Consider the following 14,115-nt stretch of genomic DNA (forward strand, 5'->3'; position numbering starts at 1 on the left):
TACCCAACAATGTTTAGTGTTACCTGGAGCTGAAGCATGGTAAGCTGAGGCCCGAGTACCTGAAAGAGCAAATGTTGATGTGGCAGGAGCTGATGGTGACTGAGATGACTGAGCTAAATTCCCAACCTCCTTTTCCAACTGTATTAGGGCAGCCCGAACAGCAGCTAAGGTGTCTAGGGGCGTGTCTTTCGTGCCCGATGAGGATGCAAAATCGATATTCACAGCCATATGAGCATTACCCCTTTTATTCCTCAGTTTTGCTGGGACTAAATGAGGGTGCAACTTCCAACATGTATCTTTCGTATGCTTGGGTTTCTTGCAATGTTCACATACTAGATCCCGTTTATCTTCCTTCTTCATGTCCCTTTCTGTATCACCCCCAGACTTAGGTTTAACTGCTGCCAGGGCTGGGGGGAAGGGCTGATGCTGCATTATAACATTTCTCCTAGTCTCTTCACTATGCACCAGGGAGTAGGCCTGAGATAGGGTCACACTGTCTCTTGTCAATATTTACTGTCTCACAATGTCATAATTAGAATTCAGGCCAGCCAGAAATTCAAACACCCTATTGGTCTCGACTTGCTTTCTATGGGTTTGTGCATCTTTTGGACTTTCCCATTCAAGAGTCTCCAGATGGTCAATTTCATGCCACAGAGATTTCAAGGTAGAGAAATAAACAGAGACTGGTTTCTCTCCTTGTTTGAGGTTATTCACCTCACACTTTAGTTCATAGGCTCTAGCAACATTAAGGGGTTGGGAGTAGGTCTCTTTCATGACATCCCATATCTCCTTGGCTGTCTTTGCCCACAAGTAATTTTGACTGATATGTGGCTGCATAGAATTGCACAGCCATGTCATAACCAAGTAGTTCTCCTGAACCCACTTGGTATACATTGGGTCCTCCTTGGAAGGTTCTTTCACATCTCCCAATAGGTAGCTAAGTTTTCCCCTTCCCCCAATAGCCATCATGGCCGATTGGGCCCATTCCAAGTAATTGGATCCGTCAAATCTCACAGTTGTAATCTGAAACACAGTCTCAGACATACTACCAGAACTGCTGTTCCAAAAACACCTTCTCCCTGATTTTTGAACTCCATTCTTGGTTAAGAATCAGTAGTTAAGAACTATTAGGGTTACTGCAATAGAAAACAGCACTTAAACCACTGATCAAAGTCAGAAATCTGAATGAAATCAATTCATATCTGATCTAAAACCAATCGACAGTCAGAATATAAGCAGTCCGATAACAGTTCTCACCCCCAAAACAGGCTCGGAAGCCAAAACAGGTCTGGAAATCACTTAGAAAACAATCTGTAATGCTGAAGCAGAATTAGGGTTTTGAAGAAAACTGAAGAGAAGAGAGTTGAGAGTTCGGCAATGAGGGTCTGAGAAGAGGATTCCGAACTCACTCTCTCTCAGCCCCCTAACACTGTTTTATTATAAATATTTGAATAATTACAAGGAGTCCCTTAGTTGGGCAAGAATTTACATAGAACTTAATATTGACTGGATGGACCCAGAATAAGGCCCATTACAGAAAAGAAACATAAATAACAAGAAAGAATAAGCAACCTAGGGGCCATTCGGCCCATCTTCTCTACACTCCCCCTCAAGCTGAGCATAGATGTCAATCATGCCAAGCTTGCTGGTATCATGCTGAAGTTTTGCCTTGGGAATGCCTTTGGTGAGAAAATCTGCCAACTGTCCTTCAGATGTGATGAAAGGAAGACACACTTCACCCGAAGAGACCCTTTCCCTAATGAAGTGTTGATCAACTTCAATATGCTTGGTTCTATCATGTTGCACTGGGTTGTGAGCAATGTTGATGGCAGCCTGATTACCACAGTACAACATCATTGGCTTGTCATATTCAACTCCAAGTTCTTCCATCAAAGATTTTAGCCATAATAATTCAGAAACCCCATGTGCCATGGCCCTATATTATGCTTCAGCAGAAGACCGAGCAACAACCGATTGTTTCTTGCTTCTCCAAGAAACAACATTACCAGCTACCAAGCTGCAATACCCAGAGGTAGATCTTCTGTCATCAATGTTCCCAGCCCAGTCAACATCGGTGTAGGCTTCAAGTTTCATATGACCATGCTTGGCAAACAGAATACTCTTTCCTGGGGAGCCCTTCAAATAACATAGGATTCTCTCTGCAGCTACCATATGAGTGTCTCGGGGAGCATGCATGAATTGGCTAATGCAACTGACTGCATATGCAATATCTGGCTGAGTCATGCATAGGTACAAAAGTTTTCCAAGAAGTCTCTGAAAGATTCCTTTGTCTTCTAACAATGTCCCTTCTGAGGCTGAGAGTTTATGACTCATATCAATAGGAGTAGCAACTGATCTAGCACCCATCTTTCCAGTTTCAAAGAGTAAGTCAAGAACATACTTCCTTTGGGAGATAAGAATACCGTCCTTGGATCGAACCACTTCTATGCCAAGAAAGTATCTCAATTCCCCCAAATCTTTAATCTCAAACTCTGTATGTAGAAAAGATTTTAGATCATGAATTCCTGAGGCATCATTACCAATCACTACAATATCATCTACATACACAATGAGGTATACTGCCAGAGGTCCACTCCTCTTCACAAAAAGAGTATGATCGGACTGTGTCTGCACATAACCAAAGTTAACAAGTGCTGTTCTAAATCACTCAAACCATGCTCTAGGGGACTGTTTTAGTCCATAAAGAGATTTCTTCAGCTTGCATACCTTCCCTTTCATATCAGTTCTATACATCCCTGGAGGAAGAGACATATAAACCTCCTCATGTAATTCACCATTCAGAAATGCATTCTTCACGTCCAATTGATAAAGGGGCCAGTCAAAGTGAGCAGCTAAAGATAGAAGAACCCTCACAGATGTCATCTTGGCAACAAGTGCAAAGGTCTCCAAATAATCAATCCCATATGTCTGTGTATAGCCTTTTGCAACCAGCATGGCCTTGTACCTTTCAATGGTGCCATCAGCTCGGTATTTGATAGTAAAGACCCACTTGCAACCGACTGGATCCTTCCCTTCAGGCAAATCCACCACTTCCCATGTGTCATTCTTGTGTAGGGCATCGATTTCAGATCTCATAGCATCCCTCCATTCTGGAATCTTAAGAGCTTCTGACACAGACCTGGGAATAGGATGAGAAGCAACGGAAGAGAGATAGGCAAAGTATGAAGGTGAAAGCAAACTGTAAGAAAGGTGCTTGGAAATGCAGTGTGCAGTGCACTTCTGTTTTCCTTTTCTAACAGCAATGGGAATATCAAGGTCAGGAAAGGTTGAATCCAAAGGTGCTGAAACAGTATCTGTTGTCTCTTCTGTGACTGGAAGTGTATGAGGCTCATGTGTTGTAGGAGAAACAACCTGCACATTTCTGGATCTTTGCCTGTGATACACCTTGGGATTGAGGATAGGACGAGGAGGTAAAGTACTGGGACAAGGAGAATGGAGCGACTGATCCACCCTTGATTCATTTGAAGGAGAGGCAGACACATCAAGAGACTCAACAGGGACAGGAAGAGGAAGAGCAAACACCTGTGTCAAATTCTCCCCTGTGGACAATGTCCTTCTGGAGAGGAACCACAAAAGGGGGAAAGCTCATCAAAGGTGACATCCATTGAGACATACCGATTGCCAGACTTTGGATCAAAACAACAATAGCCCTTCTGTGTGGGGGAATAACCAAGGAAGATACACTTTTGAGCTTTGGGTTCAAATTTATGCCTTTGGACACTTGGAACATGTACATAACAGGTGCAGCCAAAGACATGAATAGGAACAGGAAAAAGATCCTTGTCCGGATGAAGAAGAGTGAAGGGAGACTTAAATCCCAAAACCCTGGATGGCATGCGGTTTATAAGGTAGGTAGCAATAAGTACAGCATCACCCCAAAACCTGGTAGGAACATGTGAGGCAAATAAGATGCTTCTTGCAACCTCAACAATATGCAAGTTTTTCCTCTCAGTAACCCCATTCTGTTCTGGGGTCCTAGCACATGAGCTTTGATGAATAACCCCCATGTCAGAAAGATAGCAGGATAGGTTTCTCAAAGTATTCTTTTGCATTGTCCGATTTGAAGATCTTAATCCTGGTATCAAATTAGGTTAGAACAAATTCATGGAATTGTTTTACAAGTCTTGGAACTTCATCACGGGATTTCATCAGGAATATCCAAGTGAACCGTGAATAGTCATCAATAAACAGGATAAAATATTTGTAGCCACCCATGGAGGGTAAGTGGTAAGGTCCCCACACATCAGAATGCACAATATTAAAAGGAACAAAAGATCTTTTATTGCTCAAAGGATAATTGCTTCTACAATGCTTTGACAATTCACAAGACTCATAATGTAGACTGGACAGGCTAATTCCCTTAAACAGTTCAGGGAATAGATGACTCAAGGCAGAAAAAGACAGATGACCAAAACGATAATGACACAACATAATCCGACTAACAGACTCTGAAGAGACAGATCCAAGAGCAACATTCCCAAGATGGACAGACTAATTCCCATAAACAGTTCAGGGAATAGATGACTCAAGGCAGAAAAAGACAGATGACCAAAACGATAATGACACAACATAATCCGACTAACAGACTCTGAAGAGACAGATCCAAGAGCAACATTCCCAAGATGATCAGTGCATTGTCCCGGAGTATCAAGCAGGTATATTCCGTTCACCTCATGGCCACTCCCAATCACCTTCTGAGACTCCAGATCTTGAAAAACATAGTAGGAAGGAAAAAAAGTTACACAACAGTTTAGTGACTTGGCTAAACTACTCACAGACAACAGATTTGTATTTAGTTTAGGTACATGAAGGGTAGAAGGTAGGTACAAGGAATTCGTAGCCTTGATGGTTCCCTTACCAGAGATAGGGGCAAGTGAACCATCAGCTAAAGTGATTTTATCACGTCCAGGAAGTAAGTCATATGAAACAAACAAGGTAGACGGATTGGTCATATGGTCAGAAGCACCTGAGTCAATAATCCAAGGAATCTTGAGATTACCTGAAGAGGTAGCATGATTGGCAGAAACCCTTATACCTGAATGAGCAAATGCTGAAGTAGTAGAATTTCCTGAAGGGTTGGAAGGAGAGGTCACATCACTCAACTGACTGATCATCTTCCCAAACTTTTCATATTCTGCTCTCATGGCTGCCAACTGTGCAGAAGCAGACATCTCTTCACTATCTGGCCCGGCAGCTACATTTGCACTTCCTGATCTTTTACTATCATGTTTTTTCTGAAACCGAATGGGAACAAGATTAGGATGTAACTTCCAGCACTTGTCTTTGGTGTGCTTCGGCTTCTTGCAGTACTCACATATAACTTCTTTCTTTCCTGTGCCACTAGAAGTTCCAGCATTACCTTTAGGTTTAATCCCCATATTGGCAAAGTGATCATTAATATCAGCCCCTTGAACCTGAACAACCCTTTTGCTCTCTTCACTACTCACCAATGCATAAGCTTGTGACAAAGAGACACACTCCTTGGAAAGAATATTCTGTTTTGTGATATCATATTCTGGGTTTAGTCCAGTTAAGAACTCAAAAACCCTGTTCCTTTCAACCAATTTTCTGTAGGTCTCTGCATCATTGGTGGTGTCCCAAGTTATAGCTTCTATTAGGTCAATCTCTTGCCATAGGGACTTAAGGGTTGAGAAATATACAGCAAGAGGTTTCTCTCCTTGCCTTAAATTCTTTACATCACTTCTCAATTTATATGCCCGGGCCACATTGAGTTTTTGGGAATAGGTTTCTGCAACACTGTCCCAAATTTCCTTTGCTGAATTCATCCATAGGTAGTGTTGACTGATTTGTGGCTGCATTGAGTTCACAAGCCACCCAATGACAGTGTAATTTTCTTGCATCCACTTCTCGTAGGATGGATCATCTTCTGGGGAAGCCTTCTTACTCCCGAAAATGAACCCCCACTTTCCTCTACTACATACATGAATCTTTACTGATTGTGACCATGCCAGATAATTAGTTCCATCTAGTTTAACTGTGATCACAGTCAATAAGGAGTCGCTTGGAGTCCCCTGAACCAGTCCATATTCAGCACCACTTTTGTTTTCAAACTCTAAGGAGTACATCATGTAAACACTCCAAATATGATTTCAGATGACTTCTACAAGTATACTGAATAAGGACAAGCAAGAACAGAGTTCAGCTGACCACAAGAAGGCAATACACTGAGTTCAGCCTTCAAGAAGTAAAACAGAAACTTCTAGATACTCAGCCGAAGTACCCTTTTTACAAACACAGTGTGGGCAATAGAAACAACCCCACTGTCAAGAGGAGAAAAAAGGCCTCAAGAACAGTTCGTACAACCCCCAAGAACAGCCAGATATAAGCAACAATCCACAGCCTTGTTACAGGGATGTTTCGGCTGTTTGACAGTCCAATAAGGAGTGAAAAACAGCCCAGAAATTTCTGGGTTAAACCAGATTCAATGGCAGCCGAAGGTAGTACAGAACAACCAAAGCTTTCGAACAGTTCAACAGTCCAAACACAGACAAAAGCAATACAGAACAACTGAAAGAAAACTGAACCCAGAAATCAGAGTACAACTTACAGTTTCGAACCAGAAGAAAACTGAACCCAGAAATCTGAGTACAACTTACAGTTTTGAGCTTTAACAGAACCGAACTGTTCCTCTTCCCCTTTTTCTTTTCTCTGATTCTTCCTGGCCACCGAACCACTTCTCCAAGAGATTCAAGTCTTGGGCACTTCCAATGACCTCCAAGAATCAGGCAACACAAGTCAAGCTTCCAGCCCTAGGATACTGAAGTTCAGGTATGCTCTGATACCATGAAGAAAACTGAAGAGAAGAGAGTTGAGGGTTCGGCAATGAGGGTCTGAGAAGAGGATTTCGAACTCACTCTCTCTCAGCCCCCTATCACTGTTTTATTAGAAATATTTGAATAATTACAAGGAGGCCCTTAGTTGGGCAAGAATTTACACAGAACTCAATATTGACTGGATGGACCCAGAATAAGGCCCATTACAGAAAAGAAACATAAATAACAAGAAAGAATAAGCAACCTATGGGCCATTCGGCCCATCTTCTCTACAGGTTTTAATCGTAGGGTTAGGAAAACCTTTGTGAGAACATAAACAGTGCTCAGCCGCACCTTCCAAAAGAATTCACAGTCAAGTCTAGTCGTAGGGTTAATGACAACAGAAGTCAAAGCCCAGTCCTTAAGTGTTCAGCACAGTACAGAGGTGGATTGCTCTTGGTTTCAAACCTGTTACGAGGGGTTCTCAGGCTTGTAACAGCTTCGGTAAGTCTGAAATAGTGTTCTTTGTACTGAGTTTTCAATTGTGATCACTATAAGAGGAAGGAGATGTCTTCAATATCGAGAGAAGTGTCTTCTAGGGATAATAGAACTAGTGGGAGGTCTCCTAATCTAGAAAATCCAAATCTGCATAGCTTGCAGATCACCAGTGTATTGTTGGATGAATACAACTTCAGAGAATGGTCTGTTTCAGCTATGCTCTTCATTACTTCCCGGGAACTCACAGGTTATTTAGATGGACAGAAGAAGGAACCTGAAGTGGGTAGTGTGGAGTACGTAGTATGGCGTAAGGAAAATGCTACTGTTATGTCCTGGCTGCTTGCTTCGATGACTCCAAGAGTGGCCAGGACTGTTCAACACTTTACCACTGCTGCTAAGATTTGGGAGAAAGTTTCTAAAACTTATGGACAAAGAAAGAACAATGCCATAATTTATAGGCTAAACCAAGACATTGCTGCATTGAGACAAGGAGATATGACAGTTGCAACGTATTTTGCAACCCTAGAAGGACTATGGGAAGAACTTGATCATCATCTTATTCTTGATTGGGAGAATGCAAAAGACAAGGAGAGGCATGATAAACAAATTGAAGAGGGTAGAGCCTTTAAGTTCTTGGCTGGTTTAGACCCAATGTATGAGAGCATGCGGTCTCAAATTTTGGGAAGGGACGAAATGCCAGATTTACATCATGTCTATTATCTAGTAAGGAATGAAGAGATTAGGAGGAAAGAGATGCAAGTTGACACTCAAATACAGCCTGTTGAACATTCAACCCTAATTTCTTCAAACCAAAAGGGGAACAAGCATTCAGACAAGAGGCATCTTAAGTAAACTCATTGTGGAGGTGAAAGGCATGTAAAAGAGACTTGTTGGGTTCTTTATCCTCATCTGAAACCAGATGTGTTAAGGAAAGACAAGAAGCACCAGAAGAATCAAACAACAAGTGGGAACCTTGTTACTAGTCACACTGGTGATAGCTCGAAGAACACATCTACAGTTGCATCTTCTCCCATGGGACAAACTGCTAATTCCTCCGCATCTGGGTCCTTGGGTTTCACTGCTGATGAGGTAGAGGTCCTTAGCCGGGCCTTAACCCGTCTAAGGACTAATTCCCTTGCTTCCACCTCCCTTGCCAGATCAGGTATTGTCTCTGCTTATAGTGCAACTAGTTCTATTGACTCTACTTCTTGGATTATTGGTTCCGGTGCAACTGACCACATGACACACATGTCCTCTTTATTTTCTTCTTATCAATTGATGTCTGGCCAAGATAAGATGAGAGTTGCTGACGGTTCTCTCTCCACCATCTCTGGGAAGGGGGGGGGGGTTGACCTAAGCAAGGACCTCTCTCTTAAATCTGTTCTACATGTTCCCAATCTTACTTCCAATCTCTTATCTGTTTCAAAGCTTACCAAGAATTTAAACTGTAGCATAACTTTCTTTCCTACTCATTGTATCTTTCAGGACAGATTGACGAACAGAACGATTGGGAGCGGTCATGAGTGTGGAGGTCTCTACTATTTTGATGCAGACATCAGTTCGGCCTTACAAACATCTGTTGCCAGTAATCAGAATAATGAGGAGTCAATAGCTAGGTTACACTTGTGGCATGCTAGGCTAGGTCATTTACTTTTTTCATCATTGCAAGGGCTGTTTCCTGAATTATTCAAGGGTATTTCAAGTCAAAGTTTAGTTTGTGAAGTGTGTCAGTTGTCAAAACAATGTAGAACTCTTTATCCAATTTCTAGTAATGAAATTCAAGCTCCTTTTGATTTGGTCCATTTTGATATTTGGGGCCCTTCACCTCTTGTTTCTGTAGATGGCTTTCGTTACTTTATCAGTTTTATTGATCACTACTCACGATGCACATGGATCTACTTGTTAAAAGGACGTGATGAAGTGCTAAGGATAATCATGGCATTTTGTAAATGATTGAAACTCAATTTGACAAGATGATTAAGCAATTCCGTTCAGACAATGCTGCTGAATATTTTGAAAGATCCTTGAACCTGTTCATGGAGGATGCTAGCATGCTACATCAGTCATCTTGTGCCAGTACCCCTCAACAGAATGGGGTTGCTAAGCGCAAAAATAGACACTTATTGGAGACCGCTCGAGCTTTACTATTTCAGCACAAGGTTCCCAAGCACTACTGGTCTCAAGCAGTCCTTACCACATCATATCTGATAAATCGGATGCCATCCAAGGTGTTGGGTATGAAAACTCCTTTCTCTGTCCTTTGTCCTAATCTTCCAGACTTTCCTCTTCCACCTAGAGTCTATGGTTGTGTATGTTTTATACATGTAAAGGATCCAAAGAAGACCAAGTTGGATCCTAGGGCTACGAAAGGAATCATTCGAGGGTACTCTCCTACACAGAAGGGTTACAAGTGTTATGATCCCGTCACCAAGAAGAAATACGTCACAAAAGATGTGGTATTTTTTGAGTCTCAATCCTATTTTCATTCTTCCCAGAATCCTCTTCAGGGAGAGACTAGTGGGATGGAAGAGGATTCTTCTTCCCCCTCCTTTTTTTGTGCCTCTTTCTGCCTCGGGCCTTTCATCTTCTCCTCCTGATCCTCCTAGTTGTAGCATCCCGGGTGAACCTAGTGAGGCTCCCATTGCACTTGTTACCACTCTTGATGCTACAGATGTAACTGAGGACACCAGTAGGCAACAAAAAGATATAAGAATCACCTACAACAGAAGGAAAAAAGACCCTCTAACTCATGGCAGCAACCAATCGAACTCGGATCAATCTGTCTCAGCAATTCCAGGTAATCTTATCACTCATACTTCTTATTTGAATCTCCCTATTGCTCTTCGTAAGTCTACCTGTTCTTGTACTATCCGACACCCCATTGCTGAATTTATTTCTTACTCACGTTTATCTCCTCGTTATTATTCCTTTGTGTCTGCTCTCTCCTCTGTGCATGTCCCTACTAGGTACTCAGAGGCAGTGTCTGACCCAAGATGGAGAGAGGCTATGAATGAATAAATGAAAGCAAGGACTTGGGAATTAGTGGATCTACCAGAAGGGAAGAGCACTGTGGGATGCAAGTGGGTGTTCACTGTAAAGCATAGGGAGGACGGGTCCATTGAAAGATACAAGGCCAGACTTGTAGCAAAGGGGTTTACTCAAAAGGAAGGGATTGACTATAAAGACACCTTTGCTCCAGTCGCGAAGCTCAACACAATCCGGGTTTTATTGTCATTAGCTGCAAACTTCTCATGGGAGCTACATCAGTTGGATGTGAAGAACACTTTCCTAAATGGCAATCTACGTGAAGAGGTATTCATGGATCCTCCACCAGGTTATGGTTTTGATGGGAAAGTGCGTAAACTGAGGAAAGCATTATATGGTCTTAAGTAGTCTCCTCGGGCTTGGTTTGAGAAGATTTGTGGGGCCATGAAGAGAGTGGGATACACTCAAAGTGGTGCAGATCATAACTTGTTCATAAGGAAACAGAATAACAAACTTACGACACTCATCGTCTATGTGGATGATATGGTGATTACTGGGGATGATCTAGAAGAGATAAAAAGATTAAAGGAGTTCTTGGGTTCTAAGTTTGAGATCAAAGACTTGGGCCATCTGAGATACTTCCTTGGAATTGAAGTTGCTAGGTCACAAGAGGGCATCTATATATGTCAATGGAAGTATGTCCTTGATCTTCTAGAGGAGACAGTTATGATAGGGTGTAGACCAGCAGATACTCCAATAGAACAAAACCATGGTCTATAGGAATCAGTAGGAGAGAACTACCTTGATAAAGAGAGATACCAAAAACTGGTAGGGAAGTTGATATATCTATCTCTCACTCGACCAGATATTGCTTATGCTGTACATGTTATCAGCCAGTTCATGCACACTCCAAAGATTTCTCATATGAGAGCAGCGGAAAGGATTCTTAGGTACTTGAAGACTTGCCTAGGAAAAGGAATTTTGTTCAAAAAACACAATAAAATTGAAATTGAAGCGTATACTGATGCAGATTGGGCCGGTTCTGTTGGAGACAAGAAGTCTACTTCTGGGTATTGCACGTTTGTTGGAGGGAATTTGGTTACATGGCGAAGTAAAAAGCAGAATGTGGTTGCTAGATCAAGTGTAGAGGCTGAATATCGAGTTATGGCTCATGGTGTTGCTGAACTACTGTGGCTTAGGACCCTTCTTGGTGAGCTCGGGATAAAGGTTGAGTGTCCTCTCAGGCTGTACTGTGACAACAAAGCTGCCATCAACATTGCAAATAACCCAGTGCAACATGATAGGACGAAGCATATTGAGATTGACCGACACTTCGTTAGAGAAAGAATAGTCTCAGGGGAACTCTGCATTCCTTATACTCCTTTCGAGATGCAGAATGCAGATGTGCTAACAAAAGGATTAGCTTCAACGAAATTCTTAGACTTGCTTGGCAAGCTAAACATGACTGACATCCATGCTTAGCTTGAGGGGGAGTGTTGGTTCGGCTGATTTAGTGTTTATGTTAGTCATATTTGTGTCTTAAGTCCTTAGTTATTGGGCCTAAACTTGTTTAATGTTTTATTTGTCTAGGTGTCCCATCACTAATCAGGGGCATTCTAGTCCATTCATGTAACATTATTTTGTAAACATCTATATAAGATTGTAGGGCCGGCTGAAGTAGATGAGCCACCATTCTCAAATCTTCTTCTCTTCTTCTTCTTCTTCTTCTTCTTCTTCTTCATCTTCGGCTGTTGTGTTCCAGCAAACAGATATCTCTCTTTGGGGGGCAGAATTACCCTAATAAGAAGTGTGCTTCAAATTCTACCTACCTATTACCTCTCACTGCTGAAAATACCAACTTCGGTTGCTGATAAGATAGAAAAGATTCAGAGGGACTTCCTTTGGGAAGGGGCAAAAGGTCCAAGGAAGTTTCACCTAGTACGGTGGGAGAAAGTTTGTAGGCTAAAAGCTTTAGGGGACTGGATTTAAGAAGAATAAAATTACTAAATAAAGCTCTTTTGGGGAAATCGTTATGGAGGTTTAGGTTGGATAAGGAAAGGGACTCATTATGGAGAAGAGTGGTGGTAGGGAAGTATGAAGTGGTGAGATTTGGGAGGGAACCAAGGGAGGTATCTATCTCCTATGGGGTGGGAGTGTGGAAGGGTATAACAAACTATAACCAGGTTTTTAGAGAACTGGTTAGCTTCAATGTAGGAGCTGAATCCAGAGTGAGATTTTGGGAGGACGATTGGAGTGGGGTTGGGAAATTTTGCGATGTTTGCCCAAGGCTGTACAGGCTGACTGATCATCAGGTCTCTGTTGCCTAATGTTATAGTAGAAAAGCCGATAGTTGTTTTTTTAATATAAACTTTGTGAAGAAAAGAAGAAAGTGCTGAAAGGTTTCAGCTAGAAAAGAAGAGAAGAAGTAGAAGAGAATGAGAGGAAGCCAAAATATATTAGTTATGGCCGCCCCCTTCCTTTGATTTATATACTTCATAAAAAAGAATGTCCAAATACGAGAATACCCTTAGTAGGTCGACTACTAGTAAGTAGCTGAAAAGACATAACTTAACATAAACTAATGGGTCTAAGGCCCAATAACTTCCTAACTAAATAAAGTAAATAAAAATAAAACAAAGTTGGGCCTAATAACTCAACACTCCCCCTCAAGTTGGGAATAAATGTCACACATTCCCAACTTCTGTAGATCATGCTCCAGCTTGTTTCTTGCAACACCTTTTGTAAGAACATCAGCAAGTTGCAAATCAGATGCAACATATGGTGAGCAAACTTCCCCTGAACTCACCCTTTCTCTTATAAAATGTCTGTCCACTTCAATGTGCTTTGCCCTATCATGCTGAACCGGGTTGTGTGCAATGTTAATTGCTACTTGATTATCACAGTACAACATCAAAGGTTCTTCTACCTCAATCCCAATTTCTCCTAACAAAGAATGGATCCAGAGGAGCTCTGAAACTCCATGTGCCATGGCTTTATATTCAGTTTCTGCACTTGACCTTGCCACAACTGCCTGTTTCTTACTTTTCCATGAAACTAGATTACCTCTAACAAGAACGCAAACTCCTGATGTAGATCTCCTGTCATCTAGGCATCCTGCCCAATGAGCATCTATGCAAGCCTCTAACTTAAACTGTCCATGGTCAACAAACAGAATGCCTCTACCTGGGTGTCCCTTCAGATAAGCAAGTATCCTGCCAACAGCCTCCCAATGCTGAACTCGTGGGGCATGCATGTATTGACTCACCACACTCACTGCATAAGAGATGTCTGGTCTATTCATACATAAATATAGCAACTGCCCCACTAGTCTTTGATATCTCCCAACATCCTTCACCAGCTCACCTTCTGAAGCATTTATCCCATGATTCTGATCAAGAAGTGTATTAGCTGCCTTTGTCCCAAGTTTTCCTATCTCCTATAAAAGATCCAGAACATACTTCCTTTGTGAGATGAAGATTCCATGCTTTGATCTTGCCACCTCAATGCCCAAGAAATACCTCAGCTCCCCAAGATCCTTAATTTCAAACTCTTTGTGCAGATTCTTCTTCAAGCTATCAATCTCACTCAGATCATTTCCTGTAACTACAATATCATCCACATATACTATCAGAACTGACACCAGGGACCCCCTCCGCTTCACAGAGTATGATCTGATTGAGTCTGAGTATAGCCAAATGCAACCAAGGCTTTTCTAAACCTATCAAACCGCGCCCTGGGTGATTGTTTCAAACCATATAGAGTCTTCTTCAATCTACATACCTTTCCCTTTTCTGCATCACTATAGAAACCAACGGGAAGATCCATATACACCTCTTCT

General features: G+C 41.9%; 1 protein-coding gene across 8 annotated transcripts in view; it reads right to left on the reverse strand.

Annotated features, from left to right (window-relative positions):
* Positions 1-14,115, reverse strand: part of LOC104605255 (proteinaceous RNase P 1, chloroplastic/mitochondrial-like) — a 78,531-nt gene that overhangs the window by 19,549 nt on the left and 44,867 nt on the right. The gene's annotated exons all lie outside the window — the stretch shown is intronic.

The sequence above is a fragment of the Nelumbo nucifera genome, chromosome 1 (genome assembly GCF_055504915.1).
Source record: "Nelumbo nucifera cultivar China Antique chromosome 1, China Antique-T2T, whole genome shotgun sequence".
In the NCBI taxonomy this organism is placed as follows: domain Eukaryota; kingdom Viridiplantae; phylum Streptophyta; class Magnoliopsida; order Proteales; family Nelumbonaceae; genus Nelumbo; species Nelumbo nucifera.